The sequence below is a fragment of the Ornithorhynchus anatinus genome, chromosome 1, assembly GCF_004115215.2.
Source record: "Ornithorhynchus anatinus isolate Pmale09 chromosome 1, mOrnAna1.pri.v4, whole genome shotgun sequence".
NCBI classification, from domain to species: domain Eukaryota; kingdom Metazoa; phylum Chordata; class Mammalia; order Monotremata; family Ornithorhynchidae; genus Ornithorhynchus; species Ornithorhynchus anatinus.
The window spans coordinates 114,343,659-114,371,519 of record NC_041728.1 but is presented as its reverse complement, the minus strand read 5'-3'; the positions used below and the strand labels follow the sequence as shown (position 1 = coordinate 114,371,519).

At 43.5% G+C, this 27,861-nt stretch overlaps 1 protein-coding gene, 1 long non-coding RNA gene and 1 other non-coding gene across 4 annotated transcripts in view; 2 read left to right on the top strand and 1 right to left on the bottom strand.

The window, feature by feature from the left end:
- KCNAB1 (potassium voltage-gated channel subfamily A member regulatory beta subunit 1) overlaps positions 1 to 27,861 on the bottom strand; it is a 445,065-nt gene that overhangs the window by 205,267 nt on the left and 211,937 nt on the right. The gene's annotated exons all lie outside the window — the stretch shown is intronic.
- On the top strand, positions 589 to 3,854 carry LOC114813792. Its single transcript, XR_003761541.2, has 3 exons — positions 589 to 673; positions 2,402 to 2,474; positions 3,335 to 3,854. It is a non-coding gene; the product is annotated as an uncharacterized LOC114813792 (long non-coding RNA).
- LOC114817667 lies at positions 18,365 to 18,502 on the top strand. Its single transcript, XR_003765524.1, has one exon. It is a non-coding gene; the product is annotated as a small nucleolar RNA SNORA7 (small nucleolar RNA).

The window sequence follows — 27,861 nt, the reverse complement described above, 5'->3', positions numbered from 1 at the left end:
ATTAAGATCATTATTTTGGTTTCTGGCTCTGCCACCTTCCAGTGGTCTTAACGTCCTGAGGAAAAAGACAATGTTGGCTGGGGCCAAGTGCTGCATCTACAGTTTTTCCAGCAGGGAGAATGAACTAGATTCAGCCACTGGCAATGAAAAGAGACATTTCTTTTTCTTTCTCTGAGTCCCAGAGCCAGAGGACTGGAAGACTTGCCCGTTTCCTGGACTCTGGCTACCAAAAATCTCCCTCCAGTTAGCTCCCATAATTCCCTAGGTCTAACTCTATCCCTTGCGCACTGCCAGGGTTCTTTCCCATGGGGCCTAATTTATTATTGTTGTTATTATTTTTAATGGCATTACTTAAGTCTTTACTTTGAGCCAGGTTTGTGCTAAGCCCTAGGGTAGATACAAGCTAGTCAGGTTGGACACAGTCCATGTCCCAATTAGGGGCTCCCTGTCAATCTCCATTTTATAGATGAGGCAACTAGGGCACAGAGAAGTTAAGTAACTTTTCCAATGTCACCTGGCAGGTAAGTGGGGGAGCTGGTATTAGAACTCAGGTCCTTCTGACTCCCAGGTCCCTGCTCTATCTATCCCAGGTCATGCTGCTCCTCCAATCTGCTGCTGAAATGCTCTCAGGATTAGGAATGCCTTGCTGGAGAGTGTGGAGGCCAGACTAAAGGTGAGCTTGTTGTTGGGCAAGGATTATCTTTACCTATTGCCAAATTGTACATTCCAAGCTTTTAGTACAGTGCTCTGCACACAATAAGCACTCAATAAATATGATTGAATGAATGAATAAAGGGACACAAGGGCCAAGCAGGGTTAATGTTGACCTGAGCCTAACTTGGCATATATCCCACAGGTCTTACATGGATCTGATAATAATAATAATAATAATTGTGGTATTTGTTAAGCACTTATTATGTGCCAGGCACTGTACTAAGTGCTGGGGTGGATACAAGCAAATTAGATCGGACACAGTCCCTGTCCCCCATGGGTCTCACAGTCTTCATCCCCATTTTACAGATGAAGTAACTGAGGCACAGTGAAGTGAAATGACTTGCCCAAGGTCACACAGCAGACAATTGGCAGAGCCGGGATTAGAACCTATGACACTCTGACTACCGGTCCCTTGGTCTAACCGTTAGATCATGCTGCTTCTCTAATGATGCTCCCTGAGGCCTTGGGAGAAGCTAAATTAAGCCATGGCATATTACCTGTGGGGTTTATTTTCAAAGGATTCAGCGAGAGCTTCCTAGGGAAAGTTTATCAGCACAATCCCACCCAACCTAACTCAGAAGACCTATAGGACTTCAGTGTTAAAGATCAGGAAATCAATGCTTAAAAGAGGAAAAGGTTTGCCTCAGCTTCTGAGCTCACTGTGAGCAGGGAACGTTTCATTCATTCATTCATTCATTCATTCATTCATTCATTCATTCATTCATTCATTCAATCTTATTTATTGAGTGCTTACTGTGTGCAAAGGACTATACTAAGCACTTGGGAGAGTATAATATAACCATAAACAGACACATTCCTTGTCAACAAGGAGCTTACAGTCTAGAGGGGGAGACAGACATTAATATAAATAAATAAATTACATGAACTCTGTTACAATGTACTCTTCCAGGTGTTTAGTACAGTGCTTTGCACACAATAATCACTCAGTAAATATCACTGAAATCCCCTTGGCACAGTGGTTGGAAGGCCGAGTAAAGCCCAGGTTGGAGAGAGACAAATGCAAAAGGTGGGACAGTGGGACAATGAAAGGTGGTGATTCATTTAGGGTGCTGGAAACTGCCACTTCTCTCCAAATCTGGATTCCTTTATATAAAAATAATAATAATGTTGGTATTTGTTAAGCGCTTACTATGTGCCAAGCACTGTTCTAAGCGCTGGGGTAGTTACCAGGTAATCAGGTTGCCTCTCATGGGGTTCACAGTCTTCATCCCCATTTTTCAGATGAGGTAACTGAGGCACAGAGAAGTGATTTGACTTGCCCAAGGTCACACAGCTAACAACTGGCAGATCCAGGATTAGAACCCACTTTCCCTGACTCCCAAGTCCGGGCTCCTTCCATTGAGCCGTGTCGCTTCTCATAATATGAGAGCACTAGATTTACAACAACATCAATAACCTACTCATTCCACATTAGGTACAAATATAACGAGCCTACCGGCAAGAACAATAGATAAGCAGGAAACGAGTTTACCAATTCTATTATATTGTACTTTCCCAAGTGCTTAGAATGGTTCTCTGTTCACAGTAAGCACTTAATAAATATGACTGATTGATTGATTGACTGATTGAGGAGGTTAATTCCTGAAACTTCACAGGGCCATGAACCGGCAATATTACCATTATTGTGTGGTAATAGTGCAGTATGTGTTTCACACTCTCTTCCCAGCTTGCCATGTCCTGCCTTAAGACACTGGGTGCAGTGAGCAACTAGATCGGCAGAGGTACAACACACCACGAAGGTATGCAAAGATCTTTTACATGCACGACTAGTTTAGGATCCGAGAGACTACAACACAGTGCCGATGCTGGGCTAAAGGGAATGTCACCATTTATTGTCCTATTCTACTTTCCCAAGTACGTAGTACAGTGCTCTGCACACAGGAAGCACTCAATAAATACGATCGAATGTATAAATGAATCAATGGAAACTCCACCAGCTGGCCCGGTAGCTCCTCTAGACTGTAAACTCATTGTGGGCAGGGAACTTGTCTGCTAATTTTTCTTGTGTGGTACTCTCTCAAGTGCTTAGAACAGTGCTCTGCACATAAGAAGCACTCAATAAATATCACTGATTGATTACTCCAGTCTTCCATGACCACATTAGCCAGCTATTTTTCAGGATTCCTGCTGGGCCTATCCACTGGACTGAATGTCCTCCACGTTCTTCAGTCAGCAACCTTCCCTACTGCATGACGGGGCCCCATTTAGCAGAACCAGGGCTAGAACCCAGATCAGTTGAGTTGTCGAGCAATGCTCTTTTCACTGGCCTAACAATAGCCCTCAAATGTTTAGCTGGAGTATCAGGAAAAGCATACAGAACATCAGAAGAAGTGGAGGCTGATTTAACACTTTCCATAACTGAAAATTCTTTGAATTATGTAGGGCAATGGGTGAATGGGAAGAGGCTCAACAAAGAGCATAAGCAGCCGCTAGAAATCTCTGGTTTTCACAGACAAGAAATCCTCCTTTCTTTCTCCGAGGCATAGTGAAATGGCAGAACATATCATGCAAAAATACAGAAAAGGAGAAACAAGGTGGTAGATGCCATTCCAGTATTTCACATTTTGTCATTTTATTCCTTTTTCTCTTCTTTTTAAAGATATTTAAGGCAATACTTGGGTATGGGCTGTTGAAGGAAAAACATTTCTCAAGTGGGGAGAGGAAGCGGTGGATTTCATGAAGAGTGATTCAGTGACAATCGAAGGGAGTGAAGAATGGGAGAACAAAATGCAATGATCGTGTTTACAGTCCTTGGAGGGCACACCCCACGCTTCACCTAGGGGATGGCGAATATCTCAGCACGGTGATCCAACTGACCTGTGTAATTTAGTACATTCAGCAGCAGCTACTAATCACCTGCTTTTTACCTACCACCCACAGCATCATATTGGCAGTCTAGGTGAGTGAGCCTTTCTATGGACTCATTTAGTCATTCTGTCATACGGCCTTTGATGTGACTATTAAACCTTAGAGACTGGCTACTTTTTGGAGAAACTGGAAGGAGAAAACACTCATGCAAGCCTGTCAAAGGGCAGGGACTATCTATCTCTTACCGATTTGTACATTCCAAGAGCTTAGTACAGTGTAAGCGCTCAATAAATACTATTGAATGAATGAATAACAGATTTCTTGATGAAGCTTGACTCGTCTCTCTCGTTCACCCCACACATCCTATCCGTTACCAAGACCTGCTGGTTTCACCTATACAATATCGCCAAGATCCGCCCTTTCCTCTCCACCCAAACGGCTACTTACTGTTACGGGCTCTCGTTATATCCCGGTTAGACTACTGTGTCAGCCTTCTCTCTGACCTCCCTTCCTCCTCTCTCGCCCCGCTCCAGTCTATTCTTCACTCCGCTGCCCGGCTCACCTTCCTGCAGAAACGATCTGGGCATGTAACTCCCCTTCTTAAACAACTCCAGTGGTTGCCTATCAACCTCCACTCCAAACAAAAACTCCTCGCCTTGAAGCCTACATCACCTTGCCCCTTCCTACCTCTCCTCCCTTCTCTCTTTCTACCACCCACCCCGCATGCTCCGCTCCTCTGCCGCCCACCTCCTCACCGTCCCTCAGTCTCGCCTATCCCGCCGTCGACCCCTGGGCCACGTCCTCCCGCGGTCCTGGAACGCCCTCCCTCCTCACCTCCGCCAAACTGATTCTCTTCCCCTCTTCAAAACCCTACTTAAAACTCACCTCCTCCAAGAGGCCTTCCCAGACTGAGCTCCTCTTCTCCCTCTACTCCCTCTGCCACCCCCACTCTACCTCTCCGCAGCTAAACCCTCTTTTTCCCTTTTTCCCTCTGCTCCTCCACCTCTCCCTTCCCTTCCCCACAGCACTGTACTCGTCCGCTCAACTGTATATATTTTCGTTACCCTATTTATTTTGTTAATGAATTGTACATCGCCTTGATTCTATTTAGTTGCCATTGTTTTTACGAGATGTTCTTCCCCTTGACGCTGTTTAGTGCCATTGTTCTTGTCTGTCCGTCTCCCCCGATTAGACTGTAAGCCCGTCAAACGGCAGGGACTGTCTCTATCTGTTGCCGACTTGTTCATCCCAAGCACTTAGTACAGTGCTCTGCACATAGTAAGCGCTCAATAAATACTATTGAATGAATGAATGAATGAATACCATTAAGGGTAAAACAAAAAAGTCCTAAACCAACTCATCATTAGAATCTGATTTCATTTGCAAAGAATGGGGTAACCTTTCTAAGAGGAAGTTAATGTACACCTTAGCTACAGAATGTAAAATATACAATCCTGTATTCTGGCATCTATGAATTTAAACAATCCATACTGTTTCCTCAGGGCAGGGTTATCATGCACTGGGCAGAAGACCAAGACTCAGAATGTCACCAAGCTATCTCTACACCTAAATTAAATGCTTTCATGAATTCCCTTAAAAAATGGAAAAATTTAATTCATTTATTTATGGCCCTTCCACTCTTCTCTGCCTCCTTAAGGTGGGTAAGCCTAAAATCCAGAAAGGTGTTAAAAGATGAAAAGATCTAAGGACCATTCCTCTATTAGATGAAGTGTTTTCTGTCCTTTAGAGTGGGATTCTACTCTTATTGAATCATAACTGCAAAGCCAAGGGTAGCCAATGTTCAGAGAACAAAAGCAGCAGGAAGGGCAGACTCCTAAGGCCACATTTCAGAGACCCTGCATTCAAACGTGAATGCAGTTTGAATTTAATAATACTTTTCTCACAAAATCAGTTCTCCTGCATAGCATTATTCCTTCACACAACCAATTCCCCTGCAATCAATTAACCCATCAGTGCAATTTTTGAGTGCAGAGCACTGTATAAGTTCTTGAGAGAGTACATGATTCCTGCCCTCAAGGAGCTAAAAATCTGGTTGAACTCAAACCAAAACACATTCTACACAATCTTGGTTCCCCTGCACCTAGCTTTGTACAAAACTCGTTCCCCTGAACATTAAAGACAAACAACCTTTGTTCCACATTAGTTGCATTAAGCAACTGTTTCCTCAATTATCTGCCAATAGTACTATTTCACCAATCATGGAAGTTTGCTGGAATTGAACTGTAAGGTTTATGGCTATGCTTTACTGGTCCTTTTCAAGGACCTAAATTCAGTGAGGATGTTTCAGACTGAGAATGCAAGCTCTGATCCCTATTTTGTTAGTGAGTTTCACAAGGCACTGACTACCATTTAGTTGTCTGTATTTTCTCAGGAAAAGGAGACAGGGAAGGAAGTCTCTTGAGGAACTCTTGTCCCTGAAGCTTAATGACGAATTTGATTCTGTTGTGGTTTGACGGATGATATTCTAAGCCCTCCTTTCCTCTTCTCCCACTCCCTTCTGCGTCGCCCTGACTGGCTTCTTTTATTCATCCTCTGTGTCAGCCCCAAAGCCCTTATGTACATATCTGTAATTTATGTTAATGTCTGTCTCTGCCTCTAAACTGTAAGCTCAGCATGGGCAGGAAATTATGGTGATGATGGCATTTGTTAAGTGCTTACTATGTGAAAAGCACTGTTCTAAGCACTGGAGAGGATACAAAGTGATCAGGTTGTCCCAAGTGTGGTTCAAAGTCTTAATGCCCATTTTATAGATGAGGAAACTGAGGCACAGAGAAGATAAGTGACTTACCCAAAGTGACACAACTGACAAGTGGCAGAGCCGGGATTTGAACCCATGACCTCTGACTCCCCAGCCCATGCTCTTTCCACTGAGGCATGCTGCTTTTCTGCTTCTCAAGAAATGTGTCTCTTGTGATACTGTACTCTCCCAAGCATTTAGTACAGGGGTCTGCACACAGTAAGCACTCAATAATATGATTAAATGAAAATTATTTCTTAGGAGGGTCTTCCACATGCTCTTCTGGCCTAAGGCTTGTGAAAGTTAGAGATGGGTCCAGGGCAAGCTAACCATAGAGAAAATTTAGGGAGAAGTATGAATTCTCCATGGATAGCACTCTTAGAACTTGAAGCTGCAAGTCTTTTGTAACTGATACAGTTCCATGATCAATAGGCTCATTTTGAGCTATGATATTTTAATCAGGCAAAATCATTCAAGATGATCCAATAAGTGGGTGGTTTATAGTGGCTCCTGATGGATCGTGTTCAGAGTTTAAAGTATGAAGACGCCCAATCTTCTGGCCCTGGGAAAGAGGAAGGTGGAACTTTCCTTGAAGCTATGAGGAAGGAGCTCAAGCCAACTGCAGGTGCATGGATTTGGGGGAGCTCTATATCTGGAAGGTGCTGTGCGTGGGGACAGGGATGTACACCAGGGACATCCATGCATGATTCCTCCAGATAACCTGGGACTGTTCTGTATCCCAGAGGTGGTGTAGAAAGCACAGGGGCCAGACTGCCCACCGGGGACAACCATGTCTGATTCCTCCTGGGCAGAACAGGAAGCGCTCTGTATCTGGGAGGGATTGCATGCAGAGAGAGCAGACTGTCCACTAAGGATATTCATTCAATCATATTTATTGAGTGCCTACTGTGTGCAGAGCACTGTACTAAGCACTTGGAGAGTATACAGTGGGATATGCCACGTTGATTTCCTCTCCTGGACCAGGGGGTGGGCGCAAACCAAAGAGACTTTGTGTCGGCTAAGCGGGAGGGATCGTGTCCACCTGGGGGCATTTCCCTCTGGATCCCTTAGCTCCAGGGGCTGCTGCCCCTCCAGGGGGCATAGATGGGGGTTCTGGCAGGGGCAGGGGGATGGAATCTTTGGTGTGGAATGGACCACGGGCTGGGGACGCACCCAGGAAAGGGTGCCAGGCCAGAGTCAGATTGTGTCATATGACTGGTCGATGTCAATCACAGGGGAGGCAGGCTAGGTTGGGTTCTAGTTCAACCCCTTCTACTAAGAAAGGTAGATTTGTTAGCCCCACATGGGACATGGACTGTGTCCCACCTGATTAGTTTGTACCAACCCCAAGTGCTTAGTACAGTGCCTGGCATATAGCAAGTGCTTAAAAAAACTCTATGAACAAACAACAAATTTACAATCCAAACTCCTCCTATGCAAACAACCACCCTCATGATGGCCCCATTATCGCTATAATGTCATGGAAGACCATCTTCACCTCTGAATGTTCCCAACTTCAACCCAGGATTTGTTTCCTCTCATAGCCTGGTCCGAGCACTCCTACTATTGAAATTGATTTATTAATCCAGTTGGGTTTTTTCCTGTTAAAAACCAGAGAGATTCCATTTTGTTTGTTGTTGCTCAGATTGAGCAAGATCATTTTAAATTCTGGCTTAATCCACCAACATAATGGCTTTGGCCAGTACCAGATGTGCTTCTGCTGACCCAAAGGGGCAGACACAGGTCACGTCCTGGGCTTTCTGTGGGTTTTGCAAAGTAAGCCAATGTTGCCATATGGAACCATTTATGGAAATCAGCTGACCCCAAAGTGGGTCCCCAGGAGATTGTCAACCTCCTTCCCACTCCAGAAATGATGCATTCCCTTCCTAAGTACCCTATAAATCTAGAAACTGCTTCTCAGCAATAAGAGCCATGGTGGTATGAGCAGAACATTGAAAATAGCAGACATGAAAGCATTCCTTCCAGGTAGGGGACAGGTCAGTTGAAAAAACTGACCAGTGACCACCCTACCAACCATCCTTTGCTCACCTCCCAAGCATCTCCCTATATTCCAAGATCCAAGGATGGGAGGGTGAGAGGACTCAGGGCCTGCTGACAGAAATCATGTGTTCTAATCCCAGCTCCATCGCTTGTCTGCTGGGTGATCTTGGTCAAGTTTACTTCATTTCTCTGGGCCTTGGTTACCTCATCTGTAAAAGGGGGATTGAGACTATGAGCCCCACGTGGGACAGGGACTGTGTCTAATGTGATTTGCTTGTATCCACCCCAGTGCTTAGTTCAGTACCTGGCACATAATAGTGCTTAATAAATACCATAATAATAATAATAATAATTATTATTATTATTAAGTCTCCTCTGAAAAAGGGCCCCTAACATGGTCAGGGAGTTACAGACTGGCAAGTTTCACTTTTACACCTGGCAATTTTGAAGATTCAATATTCATTCATTCATTCAATCATATTTATTGAGTGCTTGTGTGCAAAGCACTGAACTAAGCACTTGGGAGAGCACAGTATAGCAATAAACAGACACATTTGCAGCCCACAATAAGCTTGCAGTCTAAAGTCTACGGTTTAAACAATTAAGTTTAGATTCAGTGTCCACTTGGAAAACCCCCGCCTATCTAGAGAGAGATATGTTCTCTGTAAGGGGAAATAGTCCCTCACTAATCAGTTGGTGTTCACTCATAGAGTCAACAGGCATGTAGATATACAGATACCACTAGGCAGACTATATTTTGATCTTAGAAAAAAGCCTTTACAAGTTTCCATATCAAAGGCTTTTAAAATAGTGAAATAATCATGGGGTTGATGGGAACGTTCTGTAATGAATGGAGAACTGGCTGAAAGATAAGAGGAAACCAAAGGTTAGACTAAATGGCCATCTTGCTAGATAGAAAAGTATAAATAATGGGGTCTCCAAGGAATCTGTTTTAAGCCTGGTTTTCCTTAACATTTTCATAAACACTATGGAAGAGAGAGTTTGGGCTGAAAAATCCAAGCTTGCAGATGACATTGGGTTCTTCTGGATAATGAAATGCCAAGACAGCAGAGAAAAACTGCAGGAAGACTGCATAATGCTGAATGAGTGGGATGAAAAGTGGCAGATGAGCTTCAGTGTAGGCAAGAACCTGGGAAAAAATAATTACAACTACATAATAATGACCTTGGAGCTATCACTCAAAACTTAAAAAAGAATTATCAGTGTAGTTGTTGACTGTTCTTTGGCTAAAGAGGTCAACTGAATGGGGGGGATGATCAGCAAGGGCCTGGGAAGCAAATAAAAGCTACATTGCTGCCACTCTGTATTGCTATCAGTCAATCAATCAGTCACATTTATTAATCACTTACCATGTGCAGAGCACTGAACCAAGTAATAATAATAATGATAATAATGATGATTATGGTATTTGTTAAGCTTTTACTATGTGCTGAGCACTGTTCTAAGCACTGCGGTAGATACAAGGTAATCAGGTTGTCCCATGTGGGGCTCACAGTCTTAATCCCCATATTATAGATGAGGTAATTGAGGCACAGAGAAGTTAAGTAGCTTGCCCAAGGTCATCCACAGAAGAGTGGCAGATCTGGGATTAGAACCCCCGTCCTCTGACTCCCAAGCCCGGGCTCTTGCCACTGAGCCACGCTGATTGCTTGGGAGAGTACAATTTAACAATATAACAGTCACATTCTATTCTATGCTATGCTAATGCTATGATACGATGCCACCTGAAATGTAGTGTGCAGTCTGGGTCCTGCATTCCAAGAAGGACAATAGTAGAAGTGGAGAAGATGTAGAGAAGGACAATCAATGTGACGAGGAGGATGGAAAAGCTTCCATAGGAGAACAGACTGAAAAGTTTAGCATTCTTCAGGACACAGGCTGGGGGGAGTTATGACTGATGTTTACAAAACCTGGAAACATGCGGTTGAGGAAAACCGAGAATAGTATTTCACCGAACTCCACACCTCCTAGTGAAGGGGATTACCCATTGAAGTTTAAGAGTGATTGGGTCAAAATAAAGGGAAATACTATTTCACAGAACAGGTTTTTAGTACATGGAGTTCTTCACCACAGGAAGTTATAAATGCAGAAATATCCACAGGTTAAAGAGGAGGTGGGGTAAATTCATGGATGTGTGATCCATAATGAGTTACTAGAGGCAAAGTTGGTGATGAAGAGATCAAAGTTGGGGACATTAGAGTGTTCTTTCTTAAATAATATTAATTATGGTATTTTTCAAGCGCTTACTATTCGCCAGGCACTGTAATAATAATAAAAATAATTTAAGCACTGGGGATGGATACAAACAAATCGGGTTTTATACAGTCCCTGTCCCATGTGAGGCTCACAGTCTCAATCCCCATTTTGCAGAGGAGGTAACTGAAGCAATTTGTCCAAGGTCACACAGCAGACAAGTGGCAGAGCCAGGATTAGAACCTATGATCTTCTGACTCCCAGGCCCTTGCTTTATCAACTATGTAAATATTAGGGTAACTTTATGTGGAGGCATGGGGGTGTGGGGAAACCATCACTTCAGTCTTCTAAATATCCTGTGGCTACTTTTGGAAGCAGAATCCTGGGCTGAATGGATCACACTACAGCCCATCTCAGCCACTCAACAGAATGTACACATAATTGATCTAATCATCTCCAAACAATGTCTCATCTCTAACCTCACCAACCCTCTCCTACCACTTTCTAATTCAATTGAATTTGTTGGGCGCTTATTGTGTGCAGACCATTGTACTAAGCTCTTGGAAAGTACAATTCGGTAACAAATAGTAGGATTCAGCAACAAGTACAATTTTTTATATCTTTCTAATCACAACTTTCTAATCTGCCACGTAACCCACATGGCAACCAATCAAATTGGTCCAACCCCCTCTTACAACTTCCATTTTCAAATGACTCCATTCAATCCTGGGCTACCTCTCTCATTTATCCCTTCCCTTCTTGGATGCAAAATAAATGCCCTACACACCAAGCTCAATGACACTGTTGCTCCATCCTTCTAACACCTCAATCCTGCAGCTCTGGATTACTGCCCCAGTTTGTTTTTTGCCTCTGAGCCCAGACCACTGATTGCTTTACAATTATATTTACAAGTCCTCGAGCCAAATCATCTCTTCAGCCTACTCTAGCCTTTATGAACTTTGTGCTCTCCTCAGAACACACTAATATATGTCTGTTTGGTGCATTTATTTTTGGTTTCACAAGATGTAAATAATTTGTATGCTTATGTCCCCTCTAGACTGTAAGCTCCCCTCTAGACTGTAAGCTCACTGTGAGCAGGGAATGTGCCTGTTATACAGTTGTAATGTACTCTCCCAAGTACAATCCTCTGCACACAGTAAGTGATCAATATATATGATTGACTGACTGGAGTTGAGGTTTGTTAAAACTCTCAAGAAGCACAATGGCCTAATGCAAAGGACATGGGCCTGGGAGTCAGAGGACATGGGTTTTGATCTCAGTTCCACTTGTTTGCTGTGTGACCTTGGGCAACTCACTTCTCTGTGTCTCAGTTACCTCATCTGTAGAATGTCGATTAAGACATTGAGCCCCATGTGGGACATGAACAGAATCCAATCCAGTTTTCTTGTATATTTCCCAGTGCTTAATACAGTGCCTGGCACATAGTAAGTTCTTAACTAATACTTTAAAAAAAATGATGGGTAGCAAAAGTGCAACTTCATTATTCTGAACTTTCTAAGCAACTAAATCAGTGCACCTTACAAAATGGGAGTTCAATAAATGATTCTGTCATTATTACTTCTACTATTACTATTATTGCTACTACTCAGTAATTGCATTTCTTATAGTCCTATACAAATAAATCTAGCAAAGACAAAGGCCTGGTCTTTTCTCCTAAATTCCTCCTCAACTTCCTCAACAAAGGAGTAAACAACATGCTGGTGATTCCCCCAAATCATCAAATCATCAATCAGTAAATAGTATTTGATAGTACTTGTTTTGTTTTGTTGTCTGACTCCCCGTTCTAGACTGAGAGCCTGTTGTTGGGTAGAGATTGTCTCTGTTGCCGAATTGTACCTTCCAAGCAGTTAGTACAGTGCTCTGCACACAGTAAGTGCTCAATAAATATTGAATGAATGAATGAATGAATAGTATTTATTGAGCACTTTCTGTATGCAGAGCATCGTACTACACATTTGGAAGAGTACAGCACAACACTCATAATAATAGTAACAATAATAATACTAATTGTGTTATTTGTTAAGTTCTTACTTTGTGCCAGGCACTGTACTAAGCACTGGGGTTGATACAATATAATCTGGTTGGACAAAGTCCCTGTCCCACATGGGGCTTAATCTCCATTTTACAGATGAGGAAACTGAGGCACAGACAGGTTAAGTGACTTGCCCAAGGTCACAGAGCAGATAAGTGACAAAGCTGGGATTAGAACCCAGGTCATTCTGATTCCCAGGCCCATGCTCTATCCACTATACTATGCTGCTTCTCTGTCATCATATGTCATTGATGTCCTACTGCAACCCAACCTTTACATTTGGCTATCCTAGCAATAATAATAATTATAATGGCATTTGTTAAGTGTTTACTGTGTGCCAAGCACTGTTCTAAGCGCTGGGGAGGATAAAAGGTGAGGAGGTTGTCCTGTCCCACGTGGGGCTCACAGTCTTAATCTCCATTTTACAGATGGGGTAACTGAGGCACAGAGAAGTTAAGTGACTTGGCCAAAGTCACAGAGTTTACAAGTGGCTGAGTTGGGATTTGAACCCATGACCTCTGACTCCCAAGCCCGTGCTCTTTCCACTGAGCCACGCTGCTTCTCTGTTAACCTACTCACTCTATCTCATCTTTCTTGCTGCCATCCCCTTGCCCATGTCCTCTCTCTGGCCATTCCTTGCATATTGCCAAGGGTCCTTTCTATTGGGGTCAATTTTTTTAAATTATTTTTTTAATGGTATTTATTAAGTCCTTACTTTGTGCCAGGTTCATGCTAAATTCTGGAGTAGATACAAGCTAAGTAGTTTGGAGACAGTCCATGTCCCACATGGGGCTTACAGTCTTAACCGCTATTTTTCAGATGAGGCAACTGAGGCACAGAGAAGTTAAGTGAATTGACCAAAGTCACACAGCATAAAATGGCAGGGCTGGTATTAGAACTCAGGTACTTCTAACTTCCAGGCTTATGCTCTACCCACTAAGCCACATTGCTTCTCTTTATCCACACATTTTGTTAATTGCCAAATGCAGCCAATACTTCCTCCCCAGCTTCTCAATGCCTTTTTCTTTTTCTTCTCTCGCTTGGGCTGTTGTAATCACCTCCTCATTATTCTGCTTTCTTCCACCCTTTCTCCTAGTTCAGTGTATCTTAAATGTTGCCACCAAAGTCATGTGTTATGAAAATATATAGGCTAAGATCTTCCCTTCTTCAGATCTCTATAATGGTTTTCCATGAATCCGATCCAAATTCCTGCCCATCAGCTTCAATTCTCTTCTCTAGCTGATGATCTTTTCTCCCACGCCCCTTCATCTTACAATGCCACACCCTGCTCCAGTTCAGCAAATGTTCCACTCTCCTCCTTCTCTTTGTAACCATGTCTCTCTTTTTAAAATTATTAATGTTACTACTACTAATAAATGATAATTGAAGTATTTGTCAAGCACTTACTATGTGCCAAGCATTTATCTAAGCACTGGGGTAGATACAAAGTATTCAGTTCATGTTTCTCTTTTTAAAATTATTAATATTCCTACTAATAATAAGTAATAGTTGAAGTATTTGTCAACCACTTACTATGTGCCAAGCATTTATCTAAGCACCATGGTAGATACAAAGTAATCAGGTTGGACAAAGTCCCTGTCCCATATGGGACTCACAGTCATAATCCCCATTTTATAGATGAGGTAACTGAGGCACAGAAAAGTTGTCACTTCCCCAAGGTCACATAGCAGACATGTGGCAGAGGCAGGATTGGAATTCACATCCTCTGACTCCAAGTCCAGGCTCTTTCCACTAGACCTTGGTGCTTCCTTCAAAACTCTGGCTCAGGCTAATTTCTGCCTTGGAATTGACTTAGATCCTCCTCATTGATCAAGCTGCTTGTCCTTCATCTTTCAAAACTTGATGAAAACTAATCAAAGCTTATTCCAAAGCACAATCATTTCCCTTCAAACATTGCTTTTACCTTCTGCAAATGGATTATACATCTCCTCATACCCAGTCAATCAATCAGTCAATCAATCAGAAGCAGCATAGTGGGTAGAGCACGGGCCTGGGAGTTAGAAGTCATGGGCTCTAATCTTGGTTCCACCACTGTCTGCTGTGTGACCTTGGGCAAATCATTTTACTTTTCTATGCCTCAGATACCTCCTCTGTAAAATGGAGATTGAGACTGTGAGCCCCACATGGGACAGGGACTATGCTCAACCTGATTTGCTTGTATCAACCCCTGTGCTTAGCACAGTGTCTGATACATAGTAAGTACTTAACCAATACCATAATAATTATTATTATTTACTGGGTACTTCCTGTCTGCAGAGCACTGTACTAAGGGCACATGTTCTCTGCCTACAAGGGGTTTACTCTCAACAGTGTGTGTGTACTGGGAGGGGCGATGGAAGAGCAGGGGGAGGGGTGGCTTGCACGCTTGGGAGGCTAGTTGTCCACAGTCCTGTTTTTCTATTCATAAATGTGTAAATAAATGAGTATATTTTCTTCTGGCGTCTTTTTTGGCCTCTTCCCTTTAGACCACAATGTCTCTGCCATCAGGGGCTTCTCCCGCTGTACACTTAGATCTCCTCAGAGCTCCTAGAATAGCACTAGGGATGCAAGAAATATTTTCTTGTAGTGGTAATAATAGTTGGTTAAAAATATTAATGTATATTGGATTCGTAAGAGCCTGCTGTGGAAGGTTACTTAGTAAATTTCTCTAGGTTGCCACTGATTAGACTGTCAAGGAAAAAGAGAAATCATTAATGTCAATGAAATAGCTAATTGTAGTACAATAATAATAATAATTGTGGTATAATAATAATAAAGTGGTATTTATTAAGCGATTACTATACATACAGTTCCCCTCAAGGTCGCACCTGAAGAGTTTCCAGTACTCTACCAGTCTTGACTACGGGAGGGAGAGTCAAGCAGAGGCCTATCCATTCCATTCTTAGCTTGGGCAGTGGCTAGTGAGTGGAAGGCCATCGGCTACAAGACAAAACTCACCCATGCTGTGCAGCAGCGGCATGGGAGAGAGTCGAGGGCAGAGACTTGAGTTTACTGCACAGAAGATGGCAATGGTAAACCATTTCCTTATTTTTACCAAGAAAACTCTATGGATCCACTTCCAGAATGATTGCAGATGGAGAGAGGGGCATTCTGGGAGAGATGTGTCCGTAATGTCTCTATGGGTTGGAAATGACTCGACAGCATAAGACAAGATACCTACAATACTTATTGTATTGGATATATTATTAAATGGATATTATTATACCACAGTTAATGGATATGTGCAATACTTAAGTCTTCCTTCAGGGAATTAAAATGAGTAAATGTCCTAACTGAAAAGCAGAACAGAGAGGGTGAGTAAAGCTAACCCACCTCAGACAAAAGACCAATCAGTCAGTTATCAATGAAATGATAAGGGCTACAGAGATTAATCTGTGTAAGGAAAATTGCCAGTCTGCCCTCCCCAGCAGAAGATACCTATGTGTAATGTATTTGAATTAAACACTTTAAAGTTTCTTTGGTTTCCCCCTAAAATTCATCATTCCCAATGTTAGGTTTCTTTAAGACATATCTATAAAAGCAGTTAATAGAAATAACCATTCTTTCTCATTCTGAAAGTCAAGGAAAAATGATGAAACCGTAAGTTTCCTCCTCTCCTTGAGTTAAAAGGAGCCAAATCTATCAAGACAATGAATGCCTTGTCTCCTCTTAGTTATTATACAATGTTCAAATGTTGAAGGGAAGGTTCGAGTTTAATTGCAGACTCAATTTCATCAGAGAAGAAGAAGTTTCCTAGCCCTGAACTTCAATAACAATTGGGCTGGGTGTCCAGGGGAGGGATTTTACCAGTTTTCAGGTGTCTGTCTCTGCCAAGTACTGTGGGGGTCCTTTGGGGGATAGCAAAGGAGAGTCCGGTATCCTGGCTCCCCTTTGATCCTCCATCTTCATCCACTCCCTTAGAGAACTCATTCACTTCCACAACTTCAATTACACTCTCTACACAGATGATTCCCAAATGTATCTGTCCAGCTCTGACCTCTCTCTTCTTTTTATTTTATTTTATAATGGCATTTAAGTGCTTACTGTGTGCCAGGTGCTGTACTAGACACTGGGTTAGACACAAGATAATCTGCTTGGACACAGTTCATGTCCCACATGGGGCTCACAGTCTTAATCCCCATTTTACAGATGAGGCAACTGAGGCACAGAGAAGGTAAGTGATTTGCCCAGGGTCATAGCAGACAAGTGGCAGAGCCGGAAATGGAACCCAGGTCTTCTTATTCCCAGGCCCTCACTGCTTCTCAAATTGACATTTCTGTTTGATGCAGAGGTGGAGTTCTTGGAGGGTGGGGAGATGTGACTGAAATTTTTTTTCAGAAAATTGGTTCTGATGGCACAGCAAAGTATGGACCTGAGTGAGGAGAGACAGGAGGCAGGAAGAGAGATGGCTAATGCAACTAGCACAGTCTAATCCCAGCTCTGCCACTTGTCTACTGTGTGACCTTAGGCAAGTCACTTAAGTTCTCTGGGCCTCAGTTTCCCTTATCTGTAAAATGGAGATTAGGACTGTGAGCCCCAAGTGGGACAGGGATTGTGTCTAACCTGATTAGCTTGATTCTACCCCAGTATTTAGTACAGTGTCTGTCATATAGTAAGCACTTTACAAATATCACTATTATTATTATTTGTCTAACCATTGGCTATAAAACATTTAATCAGTTCACCCCCTCCTATTCATTCATTCATTCATTCATTCATTCAATAGCATTTATTGAGCGCTTGCTATGTGCAGAGCACCATACTAAGTGCTTGGAATGTACAATTTGGCAACAGATAGAGACAATCCCTGCCCAGTGATGGGCTCACAGTCTAACTGGGGGAGACAGACGGACAAAAACAAGACAACATAATCACGATAAATAGAATCAAGGGGATGTACAACTCATTAGTAAAATAAATTGGGTAATAAAATATAAATGAGCACAGTGCTTGGGGAGGGGGAAGGGGAGGAGGAGGAGCAGAGGGAAAGGGGGCTTAGCTGAGGGGAGGTGAAGGGGGAAGGGGGGGAGCAGAGGGCAGAGGGGGAGCAGAGAGAGAGCAGAGGGAGCAGAGGGAAAAGGGGTAGCTCAGTCTGGGAAGGCCTCTCAGAGGAGGTGAGCTCTCAGTAGGACTTTGAAGAGGGGAAGAGAGTTAGTTTGGCTCCTACCTTATCTCCCTGATTTCCTACTACAATCCCATCCACACACTTTGCTTCTCTATTGCCAACTTATACCTCAGCTTCGTCTAGCTCACCACCAACTCCTTGACCATGTCCTCCCTCTGGCCTGTAACTCCCTCCCCCTCTAAATATGAAAGACCACCATTCTCCCAACTTTCAAAACCTTACCAAGATCACATTGCCTCCAAGAGGACGTCTCTAAATAAGCCCTCCTCTAAGCCCGCTTTTCCCTGACTCTTTCTCCCTTCTGCCTCACCTATGTACTTGAATCTGGGCCCCTTAACTACTTGATATTTGCCCCATCCTCAGCCCTACAACACATATATATAAATCCAGAATGTATTTTTTTCATATTTATTTATATTAATATCTGTCTCCCCCTCTAGTCTTTAAGGTCTCTGTAGGCAGGGATCACGTCTACCTACTGTACTGTACTCTATTAAGCTGTGGGTACATTGCCTTGCCTACATTAAGGGCTCAAGAAATACCACTGATGCATTTTCCTTTCCTTTAACATTAATATGCTCTTTTCCAAAGACCATCTTGGTCTACTAGAAGTGAGAAATGAGAAATCTGGGTCTAGTGGCTGAAGTTAACCTCAGATATCAGAGACAGACCCCTTTCAGGGTCACTCCTGGAGAGTTTCCAGTACTCTACCAGTCTTGATTGCAGGAGGGAGAGTCACGCAGAGGCCTGTCCATTCCATTCCTAGCTTGGGCAGTGGCTAGTGAGTGGCAGGCAATCTGCTATAAGTCAAAAGTCACCCATGCTGGACATCAGTGGCATGGGAGAGAGTCGGGAGTGGAAACTCAAGTTTACTGTACTGTCAAGGAGGCAATGGTAAACCACTTCCGTATTTTTACCAAGAAAACTCTATGGATCCACTACCAGTACGATTGCAGATGGAGAGCGGGGCGTTCTGGGAGAGATGCGTCCATAGTGTCGCCATGTGTCGAAGACGACCCGACGGCATCAGACAAGACATCAGAGACAGAAGTGAGAAGAGAACACTAAGTTCTCCCCACTAAGCAAGTCTGAAACAATCCATCCAGGAGATTTACCAAGGAATAAACACTGATCCAGCATCATTACATTTGAGCCTTCCAGCTGTAGAGAATATAATTCTCGTCTTGAGGGAATCGGAAACAGATTGGATTAGTGTTTTCTCCATCACCAGCAAATGGGAATTTCAAAGTATGTTGAAAGCCAAATATCTTCTTATGCATTTTCTGAGTGCCTCGGGGCAAATTGGTCACCCGGTCTCCCTGTTGTTAATGGCGGTAATAACAGCTTCTCTCTTCTTCTTTTCCATGGATGGTTGGAGAGTTAATTAGCTCATTTGCCAACTCCTTGGACCGCATTCCTCTTGCATCTCCCTCCCCATTGCCTAGAGACCCAGGGCAATAAATCTCAGTATTTCAAAGCTCCAGATATGTTAATTAACCATTAAAACATGTATCATTGATTTCCTCGATGGAACTGGTGGGAAATGATTGATCTGAGTATAGTTTAAAGCCACATAGGTCTTTAGTATCAGTTTGTTGGCTCGAGAAGTTGGAAATTAGCCTTGAACTAACACAAAATGTCACCATGGGAGAGGGAGAAAAGGACCCTCAGTATGGAGCCTCCACAAAACTCAGGATGTTGCAGAGGTGGCCCAGGTTGAAGAGCACGGGCCTGGGACTGAGAAGGACCAGGGTTCCAATCCTGGCTTCGCTGCTTGTCTGCTGTGTGACCTTGGGCAAGTCACATCACTTCTCTGTGCCTCAGTTACCTCATCTGTAAAATGAGGATTAAGGCTGTGACACCAATGTGAAAGAGCGATTGTGTGCCACAACTTAATTAGTTTATATCTACACCAGTGCTTAATAGCTTGGCTGTAGAAGCAGCATGGCTTACTGGAAAGAACACAGGCTTGGGAGTCAGGGGTCGTGGGTCCTAATCCCGGGTCTGCTATTTGTTGTGAGACCTTGGGCAAGTCACTTAACTTCTCTGTGCCTCAGTTACCTCATCTGTAAAATCGGGATTGAGACTGTGAGCCCCATGTGGGACAACCTCATTGCCTTGTATCTAGAGAAGTAGCGTGGCTCATTGGAAAGAGCCCGGACTTGGGAGTCAGAGGTTGTGTGTTCTAATCCTGGCTCCGCTGCTTGCCAGCTGTGTGACTTTGGGCAAGTCACTTAACTTCTTTGGGCTTCAGTTACCTCATCTGTAAAATGGGGATTAAAACTATGAGGCTCCATGTGGGACAACCTGATCACCTTGTATCCCCCAGCACTTAGAACAGTGCTTTGCACATAGTAAGCACTTAACAAATACCACCATATATTTATATATACATATATACTCCAGTGGTTAGAACACGGCTTGGCATATAGTAAGCGCTTAACAAATGCCATAATTATAGAGAAGCAGTGTGATTTAGTGGAAAGAGCATGGGCTTGGGAGTCAGCGGTCATGAGTTCTAAACCTGGCTCCACCACTTGTCAGCTGTGTGACTTTGGGCAAGTCACTTCACTTCTCTGAGCCTCAGTGACCTCATCCTTAAAATGAGGATGAAGACTTTGAGCCCCACGTGGGACAACCTGATAATCTTGTGTCTATCCCAGCACTTGGAACAGTGCTTGGCACATAATAAGCGCTTAACAAATACCATCATTATTAATACAGTGTTTGGCACATAGAAAACGCTCAACAAATGGCATTAAAACAGTAGGTCACGGAGCTTCTGCTTCACTTGTGTCTTTAACTTTAGCTGTGGCTGAGACTGTTGGGTTTTGAGCTGCAAGGAACCCAAACTCTGCTCCTGTGGACACAGTGCCCTATTGCTCTTTTAATTTTTACTGCACTTCTCCTGGTTCTCGTGTTTTAGACTGTCTGGCTATTTTTACTGTTTCAGCTTTCCTTATCTGTCTGTTGCCAATCCCTCTCCCCTGCTTTATTCTTAAATAGGGAGTCTGTCTTGGAAGCCACAGACCATGAATAGTAATAATAATAATAATAATTACAATAATATTTGTTCAGTGCTTACTATGCAACAAGAGCTGGAGTACCCGCAAGTTAATCAGGTGGGACTCAGTCCCGGTCTTGCATAAGGCTCACAATCTAAGTAGGAGGGAGAGCAGGCATTTAATCCCCATTAAATGACTTGCCCAAGGTCACAGGGCAGGAATGTTGTGGAGATAGGATTTGAACCCAGGTCCTCTTACACCTAGGTCTAAGTAAGTTTGACTAGGCCAAGGGGGAAAGTGGAGGCTTTCAGCACATAACCTGACCAAACAAGGGTCAGACTAATGCTGAGGACCCTGAATCAGACATCCAGTAGCCCATTAGGCTACTGATCTCTCCTCCGTTGGGGACTGACATCTTCAGCTATGAATCAATCAATCACTTACTATGTGCAGAGCACTGTTCTAAGCACTTGGGAGACACATTCTCTGCCCATAACGAGCTTACTTTTAGAGGTGGAGACAGACATTAATATGAATAAATAATTTCTAATCATTATAGCTATCCTGGCTTTTCTAGCACCTCTGGTTCAGACCTGAATCTAACTTTTCTTGGAGCTTCTCTGGCTTCCTCTAAGCAGTCAACGCCTGCTCCCATCTCTTGCAGTTGTCAGGGAGTTTGAGGAGCTAGCTGGGTGGGGGCTATGGTTGGCAAAAGTGAGTTGATTAGGGAGGAATACTCAGAAAGCTTGGCAGAAAAATACATACTTTGCCTCTTCCAAGTCCCATCCCCTCAAAGCTCAACCTTCTCTTAAAACACCCTCCATTAAGCCCACTCCCTTCCCTATCCTTCTCAGCTCCCATTGGCACCAGTTCTCCATCTTTGCTCCAAGAAAGCTGTATGATCCCAGTGAGGAGCCTGATTGGAAACTGATTCTGGAGCTCTTTTATAATTCAGTGATTAGAACACGGGTTTCTCAACATCTTACAAAATTCTGTTGTTTGTGCTAGACTGCCTAGTTTAGAGATCCTTCCCGATGGATTGCATCAGTCATTTTCAGCAGAAACTGGACCTGACATACAGCATCCAAGCATTAAAGGGAAGCACACCTGGCCAGGCTGTGTGCTGAATCCTAACTTTCTCCATCCTTTGTACCAGACTGCAGCAAAACCCAGTGAAAGTCTGGCAACTCTTGAGGGTCTTAGAGTTTTCCACCCTCATCTTCAGGAATTATAATAATAATAATAATAAATATGGTACTTGTTAAGCTCTAACTATGTGCCAACCACTATTCTAAGTGCTAGGACAGATACAAGTTAATCAGATTGGACACAGTCCCTGTGACACATAGATCTCACACTCTTAATCCACTTTACAGATGAGGTAACTGAGGCCCAGAGAAGTGAAATGACTTTCCCAAGGTCACACAGCACACACAGTTCTTAAACAACTCCAGTGGTTGCCTGTCAACCTCCACTCCAAACAAAAACTCCTCACTCTAGGCTTCAAGGCTCTCCATCACCTTGCCCCTTCCCACCTCTCCTCCCTTCTCTCTTTCTACCGCCCACCCCGCACGCTCCGCTCCTCTGCCGCCCACCTCCTCACCGTCCCTCGGTCTCACCTATCCCGCCGTCGACCCCGGGTCACGTCCTCCCGCGGTCCTGGAACGCCCTCCCTCCTCACCTCCGCCAAACTGATTCTCTTTCCCTCTTCAAAACCCTACTTAAAACTCACCTCCTCCAAGAGGCGTTCCCAGACTGAGCTCCTCTTCTCCCTCTACTCCCTCTGCCATCCCCCCTTTACCTCTCTGCAGCTAAACCCTCATTTTCCCCTTTTCCCTCTGCTCTTCCACCTCTCCCTTCCCATCCCCATAGCACTGTACTCGTCCGCTCGACTGTATATATTTTCGTTACCCTATTTATTTTGTTAATGAATTGTACATTGCCTCGATTCTATTTAGTTGCCATTGTTTTTACGAGATGTTCTTCCCCTTGACTCTATTGCCATTGTTCTTGTCTGTCCGTCTCCCCCGATTAGACTGTAAGCCCGTCAAACGGCAGGGACTGTCTCTATCTGTTGCCGACTTGTTCATCCCAAGCGCTTAGTACAGTGCTCTGCACATAGTAAGCGCTCAGTAAATACTATTGAATGAATGAATGAATGAACAGCAGACATGTGGGAGAGCTGGGATTATAACCCAGGTCCTTCTGACTCCCAGAACCATGTTTTTATCATACATTCATTCAATACTATTTATTGGGCGCTTACTGTGTGCAGAGCACTGTACTAAGTGCTTGGAAAGTACAAAACAGCAATAAAGAGAGACAATCCCTGCCCACAGAGGGTCACAGTCTAGAGAGGTGGAGCAGACATCAATACAAGTAAACAGGCATCAGTAGAAATAAAATAGAAATATATATATATATATATATATACATATATGTAAGTGCTGTGAGGCAGGGAGAGGGGGGAGAACAAAGCCACCCAGTCATGCTGCTTCATGAGCAAAATGATGATGGGGAAAAAAGCTTTTTTTTTTCTTGCATGACAGAATGACCAAAGATAATTTTTTAAAGGATTCTCCATTCTATAGAAGGTTTCATTTCTTTCTATAATCAGAGCTTGTTTTCCTAAGCAGCCGAATTAGTCTTTGCTTTCTAAAGCCGACCAGGTTATGGAGCAGTATTTATTTTTCTTCTTCTTCTTTGTTTTAAGTGGTAATCCTCTCAGAAGAGAGAAATAGGAAACTTTATGATGACAGAAATGCTCCCCAAATCGATATCAGGTAAATGAATGAGGTGGTTTGACTATAAATACAAAATGAAAACAAACCACCCTCTTCTTTCTCCTCCTTTCGATTTTCAGTACTGGTAGCTGATAGTACAAGGGGCCACGGGGGTGATCTTTTTCCTATTCATTTAGTAATATTGATCTTGAGTCTGCCATTCATGGAAATCAAAATGGCTAAACCCATTAGGTCCCACCTACTAGTAGAAGGGTCCCTTTTACCACAGGACAAAAGAGTTCACTGCCCCAGACCCATCACCCCCAGGGAGAGGCCCACAGCCTTCAAAGCCACACAGCTGCTTCAGAGGTTGATCAGGGCTATCGGTTAGTCAGTCATATTTACTGAGTGCTTACTGTGTGCAGAGCGCTATACTAAGCACTTGGGAGAGTACAATGTAATAATAAACAGACATATTAATAATTATTATTATTATGGTAGCTGTTTAGTGCTTACTATGTGCTAAGCACTGTTCTAAGCACTGGGGTAGATACAAGTAATTAGGTTTTCCTACATGGGGCTCAAAGTCTCAATCTCCATGAGGGAACTGAGGCCCAGAGAAGTTAAGTGACTTGCCCAAGATCACAAAGCAGACAAGTGGTGGAGCCAGCATTAGAACCCATGTTCTCTGACTCCCAAGTCCATGCTCCTTCTGCTAAGCCACACTGTTTCTCTGCTGACACTACCTGCCCATACGGAGTTTACAGTGTAGAGGGACCCACCCTAGCCAGTGTAAGGTCATCGTGGGCAGGGAACATGTCTAACAACTCCACTGCACGGTACTCTTTCAAACACTCAGTACCCTGTACATGGTAAGCACTTAATAAATACCATTTATTGATTGACTCCAGCAGCAGGTTGAAACCTCTTTCTGCTGTAATCCCTGAATGGATAAAAATAGCCCTGGCAGGAAGGCATGAGTCTGGATGCAGGAGCTCCACTCATCTTTTGGTCCTGGGGGACCACCAAGCTTCCCCTACCCTAAGTCCCCCAGATTCAATATGGTCCAGTGGAAAGAACACAGTGGTGGGAGTCAGAGGTCCAGTGCTCTAACCATGGCTATCTTGTGTTACCTTGTGTGACTTTATGCTTCAATTTCCTCATCTGTAAAATGGAGTTTCAATGCCAGTTTTCCCTCCTATTTAAACCCCAGTTCCATCTCTTGTCTGCTGGGTGACCTTGGAAAAGTCACTTTGCTTCTCTGTGCCTCAGTTACCTCATCTTTCAAATGGGGATTAATACTATGAGCCCCATGTGGGGCATGGACTGTGCCCAATCTGATTATCTTGAACCTACCCCAGCACTTAGTACAGTGCCTGGCACATAGTAAGCCCCGAACAAATACCATTAACATCAACAAACAAGAGAATTGAATACCTAAATTATATCCTTCTCCCATTTTCAATTATCTAGGAATTAATAGGAAGCTGCCCTTCTTTTGATTATGTTTTTCATTTCTCTCGAGTCTCTTCCTCTGATGTTGACTGGGGAGCAGACTGTCCACTGGGGACATAAGTGTGTGGTTTCCTCCACCGGACTGGGGGACGTGAATAAGACAAAGCAGTTCTGGTCTTGCTCCTTGGGAGCGATCACGCCCACCTACGACAGCTCACTGTGGGCAGGGAATGTGACCTTTTATTGTTAAATTATTCTCTCCCAATACCCTTTGCACAGAGTAAGCACTCAATAAATACGATTGATTGAATTAATTTCCCTCTGTGTTCCCCAGCCCCTGGTGCTGTCACCCTGCCAGAAAACAAAGAGGAGGTGCAGGGGCGATGTGGGTGAAGAGGGACATGTGTGAACACAAGGTTTCCTCAGCTGGACCAAGGGGCAGGCATAAACAGAAGTGATTCTGCCATGTTTCCTCAGGAGGCACTATATACATCCTGGGCAATTCCTTCTACATCCCCCTCCAGGGGATATAGAGGCTGCTCCAGCAGGGACAGGGAGATGGAGACTCCAGCATGTCTTGGGAGTGGATTGCCTGCTGGAAACATGAGCGTGGTGAAATTGGATCATATTAATCAATCAGTCATGTTTATTGAGCACTTACTATTCGGAGGGCACTGTACTAAACACTTGGGAGAGTACAACACCATAATATATGGGACACATTCTCTGCCCACAACAAGTTTGCAGTCTAGAGGAGGAAGCAGACATTAATATGAATAAATTACAGATATGTACATAAGTGATGGGGAACTGGGTGGGTGGGTGGTGAATGAAGAGAGCAAATCAGGCTGACAGAGGGAGTGGGAAAAGAAGAAATGAGGGCTTAGTCAGGGAAGGCCTCTTGGAGGAGATGTGCCTTGAATAAGCCTTTGAAGGGATTAGGGGGAAGGAAATTGTCGAATATGAGGAGGGAGGGCATTCCAGGCCAGAGGCAGAACATGGGTGAAAGGTCAGTGGCAAGATAGGCAAGGTCGAGGTACAGTGAGAAGGTTAGCATGAGAGGAGCGAAGTGTACGGGCTGGGTTGTAGTAGGAGAGTAGTGAGGTGAGGTAGGAGGGGGCAAGGTGATTTAGTGGTTTAAAGCCCATGGTGAGGAGTTTCTGTTTGATGCAGAGGTGGATGGGCAACTACTGGAGGTTCTTGAGGAGTGGGGAAACGTAGACAATGTTTTTGTAGAAAAATGATCAGGGCAGCTGAGTGAAGTATGGACTGGAGTGCAGAGAGAAAGGATGATGTCAATCTTGTTATACATGCTATGTTGGGTCATTCTACTAAGGATTGGTAGATTGGTTAGGATGCCCAGATACACTTGTAATCAAAACAAATGCCTTTATGAAATTGCAAACCCATGGCCCCCTATCAGGGAAGGGGATCCATCCATTCTCCTTAATGAGAGTAAGAGACTTTGCTTCACTCATTTGGTCCCATCTCTACTCCTACATAAAATGGGGAAGATACTGAGAGTCACTGAGGACAAGATGTGTAACACCTATAGACCTACAAGATTTGAACCTAGGACATATAGGTTGTTGCAGGTCCAGAAAGATGTCTCCTTCCTTCTCAGTGCCTGGAATATACATTACTTTTCTCCAGAGGCCAAGACACAGGCTTCACCCCTCCTAAATCATTCTTGATTTTCACTCTCAATTTCCTTTTTTTTAATACCATCTTTTCCCTGCAACAATTTACTAGGGCATTTTTAATTTAATAGCTGTTTCTTCGTTGCCTCCTTTCCATTCAAACCTTTAATGCCTACTTAAAGTAACCCTGAGACATCACTTTTTCAGTGAAGACATACCATCTGTTTCTCTGATTAACTCATAATGTGCAATATCAGGAGCTAGTAATCATTTGCAGTTCATTAAAGGTCCCTTGTTCGGGCTCAGCAAAGAACTCTTAGAGAAAATTCCTGACAAGAAAAATGGACTACTCAACCAAAATTAAAGGCACTTACCCTGGTGTTCCCACAAACCTCATTTATCACAGAGACATTATTGAATACTGTAAGACCTATAAGAATGTCTGCCTTAGCAGAAACTGCCCCCAATTTCTTTCGGGCTAAAGCTTAAAATATCAAATTTGTTAGGAAAACATTTTTGTGACATCTCGGGAATGGTTTCCCATAAAGCATTACAATGAAGGAGTCTGGCCATATCTTTACAGGGAAAACACATTTTGGGATGGATATTTTCTAGTAGAAAATGAACAAGCCAAAGTAAAACTTTGTGACCATCAATCGATCAACTGATAGCATTTATTAAGAATTTACTGTATGCAGATCACTGTAGTAGAGAAACAGCATGGCTCAGTGGAAAGAGCACAGGCTTGTGAGTCAGAGGTCACGGGTTCTAATCCCGGCTCTGCCGCTAGTCAGCTGTGTGACCTTGGGCAAGTCACTTAACTTCTCTGTGCCTCAGTTACCTCATCTGTCAAATGGGGATTAAAAAACTGTGAGCCCCACGTGGGACAACCTGATCACCTTGTATCCCCCAGCGCTTAGAACAGTGCTTTGCACATAGCAAGCGCTTAACAAATACCACAATTTATTTGTATTAAGCTTGTGACTTGCCCAAGGTCACACAATAGCTTGGGGGAATGCAGTAAAACAGAGTTGGCAGAAATGCTCCCTGCACACATGTCTAGAGGAGGAGTGGACATTAAAATGACCAGTCCTGACTCAAAGCCCACCCCAGGAACCCTACCATCTGTAGAGCTGCCTGATGAGCAGATGGTATTTTGGGCTTGTCTAGCCTAAAACCTATGCCTCTCTACCCTGGGTACCCTAGGAGAGTTCATAGTAAAAAAAAAAATATGGTACTTAAACATTTACTATGTGCCAAGCACTGTTCTAAGCACTGGGGTAGATATAATGGCTCAGTGGAAAGAGCATGGGCTTTGGAGTCAGAGATCATGGGTTCAAACCC